The sequence below is a fragment of the Brassica oleracea genome, chromosome C5 (assembly GCF_000695525.1).
Source record: "Brassica oleracea var. oleracea cultivar TO1000 chromosome C5, BOL, whole genome shotgun sequence".
Classification (NCBI taxonomy): domain Eukaryota; kingdom Viridiplantae; phylum Streptophyta; class Magnoliopsida; order Brassicales; family Brassicaceae; genus Brassica; species Brassica oleracea.
The window spans coordinates 31,842,632-31,847,515 of NC_027752.1; positions in this window are offsets into that span (position 1 = coordinate 31,842,632).

The window sequence follows — 4,884 nt, forward strand, 5'->3', positions numbered from 1 at the left end:
TCCAATACCATTGATTTCCCCTTCTCAGAGGAAGATAGACGCCGTTGCATCGTGTAGCTACAGCAGAGAGTGTTTAGTTCCAACGAGGGGTAGAAAACAGAGAAACTGTTAGAACAGAGGTGAGGCAGTCGCCTTGAACAGGGAGACTTCGTGTATGCAGCGGTGTTTACTGGGATCTGAATGGTTGTAGAGTCTCCTTAAGCTTGTCTTGAGAAAGTGTACCCCAGTAACCACTGGTTAATCCTGAAAAACTTGAGTCTCCTACTTCAGGAGCCAGTCATGGAGTCTGCCTGAGACCAGTCGTGCTTCTACGTCAACTCGTGTCATCCTTATGGCTTCAGGGCGCTGTTCCGGAGGTGCTGAGCGGCGGAGACGGTCCCTCCGACCCGGGTCGGGGGAAGAACCCGGTGGGTTATACTACAGCTCCGACTATTACCCAGCAGACAAGGATCAAAAGGGGAATAATTTGAAAAAGGTTTCAGAGGAGCAGTGAGATCAGTTCCAAAACAGGAAAAGACCTGCTGGATAAAGGGGAAACTCGTAAACTCGAGAAAAGCCAAAGACTTCCCTCGCTAAATGTGCCTGAGAGGTTTTTTAGAACAATTCGTTCGCACAAAAGTAATCGCATCGCAAGAGTATTACTTTTAATTTTCTCAAACAAATATCCGAACACAATAGAAATATTTATAAAGATTTCCCACGTCAAATAGTCATTTTTACTTTTTTTTTAAAAAAAAGCCTTTGTATTGAATTTTTTGGGATGTTTGTTTTTAAAATACAAGGGATAGATGCAAAAGAATAAATCTTTGACCAAACAAAAACGTTGGAACTGCCAAGGAGAGACAAATGAATAGAACCACCACTATCCACTGATTAACCCATCGGAGCCACCCATCAAGGAGACCACCACATTGACTGCAGTCATTGCCTTACCAGAACGCCAACGAAACACGAGCCAACGGAAGGAGAAACTTTGGGTTAGAGCTGTAAACTGGGCTAGCCCATGTCCATTAGCCCATATCCATTTGTTTATTTATTGTTTGCGGACAGAGAGTGACCATGTCCATTAAGAACCATACCCACTAACAATCATATTTTCATGGGCTGCCATGGGGTCCATAATGACCATATAAAAAATTTTAAATTTTAATTTATAAGCCTACAATTATATATACAAGTTCATAAAATTAAAATTCATCCATAAATTCAAAAGTACAACAATACATAAGCTCATAAGTATAACAATTCCAGTCTTGGCGGAAAAAATCGATTTTGCGGTTTTGGCGGAAAAAATCGATTTTGCGGTTTTGGCGGAAAAAATCGATTTTGCAGTTTTGGCGGAAAAAATCGATTTTGCAGTTTTGGTGGTGGGAAAAATCGATTTTGCAGTTTTAGCGGAAAAACTTAATTTTGCAGTTTTGACGGGAAAACTCTATTTTGCAATTTTGGCGGAAAAACTCATTTTTGCGGTTTTGGCGGAAAACTAGATTTTCTGATTTTGGCAGAGAAACTCGATTTTTCGGTTTTGCCATGGGGTCCATAATGACCATTTAAGAAAATTTGAATTTATAAGCCTACAATTACATATACAAGTTCATAAAATTAAAATTCATCCATAAATTCATAAGTACAATAATACATAAGTTCATAAGTACAATAATTTTGGTTTTGGCGAGAAAAATCGATTTTGCGGTTTTGGCAGGAAAACTCGATTTTCCGGTTTCGGCGGGAAAATTCAATTTTGCGTTTTGAAGAAAAACTCAATTTTGCGATTCTGACGGAAAATCTCGATTTTCTGGTTCTGGCGGGAAAATTTGATATCAAAATTTAAGCGAAAAATCGATTTTACGATTTTAGCAGAAAAACTTAAATTTTAGAAACCCTAGGTTTTGTGACCATTGGACAGTCCACGTCCATAAAGCCCAAAACCAACAAAGACCATTTTCTTAATGGTCTTCCACATTTTTTCCAATAAAAACCAATAGAAAAAATGAGTTTGTCCATATTAAGCCCGTTTGTATATGGACATGGGCAACCATTGGACGGCCCGCCCATTTGACACCTCTACTTTGGGTGGAGAGCAAAAGAGAAAAGCACAGCAAACCAGAAAAAATCCACACCTAGTGAAACAGTTGGCCAACCAGCTGAAAGAAACGCGATAAAAAAGAAGAGGAGTGTGGGCGGAGTGGAGCAAACAGATATAACATGTTTCACTAGTTCGGAGACGGTGTGTGGATAGGCCAAAACCACTACCCCACAACCGACTCACCTTCACCTCCACCAGTAGCCTCAAACCCGAGCTTATCCCACGGTTTTGAGAGCAGGCATGCAAACCAAGGGAGAAGACCAATGGTTTAAATATAAAAAACCACCACCGCGTCACGCCTTTACCCTAAGGAAGCCAGAATTACCACACCGCTTGAGAGAGAACCTCAAAACTACCGTGAGTCAAGAGGAGAAAACCAAGGAGGAATTTGAGTATCTCACCCCATATCTTACCCCATAGATATGGATTGTGAATCCAGATCTCAGCCAAGCCAATGGACCGCCGCACAACCCAATCTCACTTGAGATCTAGATCTCTCACTGCCATTGACAAGAAGGACAAGTAAGAATGAAGATCAGCCTATAAGGTTAAGAAAAAACTAAAAAGGAAAGGGAAAATAGAGACCTCTCACAATAACAGCGGTGAGAGGGGGAAGCAAGACGGCGATTTTAAATTTAAAGAGAGAAGGGAAAGCTAGAGAAACATTTAAAAAATTATAACCCGTAATTTGTATTAATTAAAAAAGTCTCATGTTGAGTTGGCACGTAATTGAAATATTAATTTTAATTACGTGGCGGCTTGAAAATCAATTGAGAATTTTGTTAGTCCAAAATTATATTGCTAGAAAAGTTACATTATACGGTATATCTATTATCGACCATTCATTTATCAAATTAAAATTATTATATATTATTTCCTTAAATAAAACCTATGGAATTATCAAATGTGATTAAGATATATATATGACAATTAATGATTTTAAATAATAACGATTTGCTAACAATCTGTATACTTTCTATCATTTTTTTATAATTATTTATTATTAAAATAAATTACACAACTACACTAATCATATAACAAAAATTTAGATTTTTTTTGTATATGTTGTATTTTGAATTTTTCAAAACAAGTATAAATTACTAAAACTATCAAAAGTCTCACATAAACTTTTGTGATCAACGTTTAAATTTTTTCTATAATAAGATACAATGATTATAAAATCATATGAATAAATAATTTTATTTTAATAGGTTTTTAGGTTAATATATTATATATATATATATATTTCATATCATTTAAATTAAAATATACATCATATAAAAATACATACTCATATTTTGATATATGCGTTGAACATATATTGAAAAGTTAATATTTTAATTTTGAAATCTTTATTGTTTTTTTGAATGATTAAAAATTATTGAACCACTAAACATTCCACATTAAAAAAAATCGTTGGTGTAAAATTTTGTTACACAAATATGCAAATAATCATAAAATCATATGAGTAGAAACCTCATTTGATAAATAACCATATTAAAAGTATATTGTATATCTATGTTAATATCATTTAAATTTAATTATATATATCATATACGATATATAAGATTGATTGTTTTGATTTATTTACCCTAAAATGATTACAAATAAACAATAGTGGTTGTTTGATTTATATGCGCACGCCAATTTATTACATAATAGTAACTGATTTCTTAGTTATTTAATATATAATTATTATTTTATTATTTAATAATATGCAGAAAAATATAAAATAAGTAATATAAATATAAAATATTTATTTTGTACAAGCGCAGATCTTAACCTTAGTATGTAATTCTTTAATAATTTTAAATCTTAAATATTTTTAAAATCAAAGGCCCAAAAAAAATAACAAAATGATAATAAACTCAAAAACCAATATGTATATCGAGCAATAACCAAAATGAAAAAAAGCAACACAAAAACGAGAAAATATTGAAGATAGATAGGATTGGCACGTGAACGTAAATTTTTCATAACCATAATTAACTTTAAATTGCAAAATCATGATGTAAAACCGAGCTGACATAGTTTCATTATAACCAAATAATAGGCTTGAGATTCTTTGGCCTAAACGTTAGGTTCTTATGCAATAAGTGATTTTTTTACCTAAAATATTTTAAAAAATGGGATTAGCTCATCAGTAAACAAATTATGTAATTAACAAAATATTTTTTAAGAAATTGTTTAAGGGCCACACTACAAGAAAACAACGGTATTCTGACGGACATTCCGACGGAAAATGAAATCTTCGGAATATCCCGAGGAATTTCCGAGGAAACACAAAATTTTGTTTCCTCGGAATTTCGTCGGAATATACCGACGGAATTCCGAGGAAATACTAATCCGTCGGAATATTCTTATGGAATACCGAGGAAAAACATATTCCTCGGAAAAAACCGATGAATTCCGAGGATATATTATAGCCGTTAGAGAGCCGTTGGGGGATTTTAAAAATTCCGATGAACTAGCCGTTTCCGTCGAAATTCCGTCGGAATTTCCTCGGTCTGTCGGCAGGATTTCAACTATAAATACAAGCACCCCTTTTCCTCTTCATTAACTCCATATCTTCATCCTCCCTCTTACTCTCTTTACACACGAATTTGATTCATAAAAAACATGTCTTCTTCAAATTATTTTCGTTCTTGGATCGATCGACCTCATTTGGATCCGAACACGAGAATGCTTACGGAAGAATACCAACGAGGTATAACCGAATTCATGGGGTTAGTTCACCGACAACCGGAAGCAAAAACAGGTATGTTAAGATGTCCTTGCTCTAATTGTAAAAATAGAAA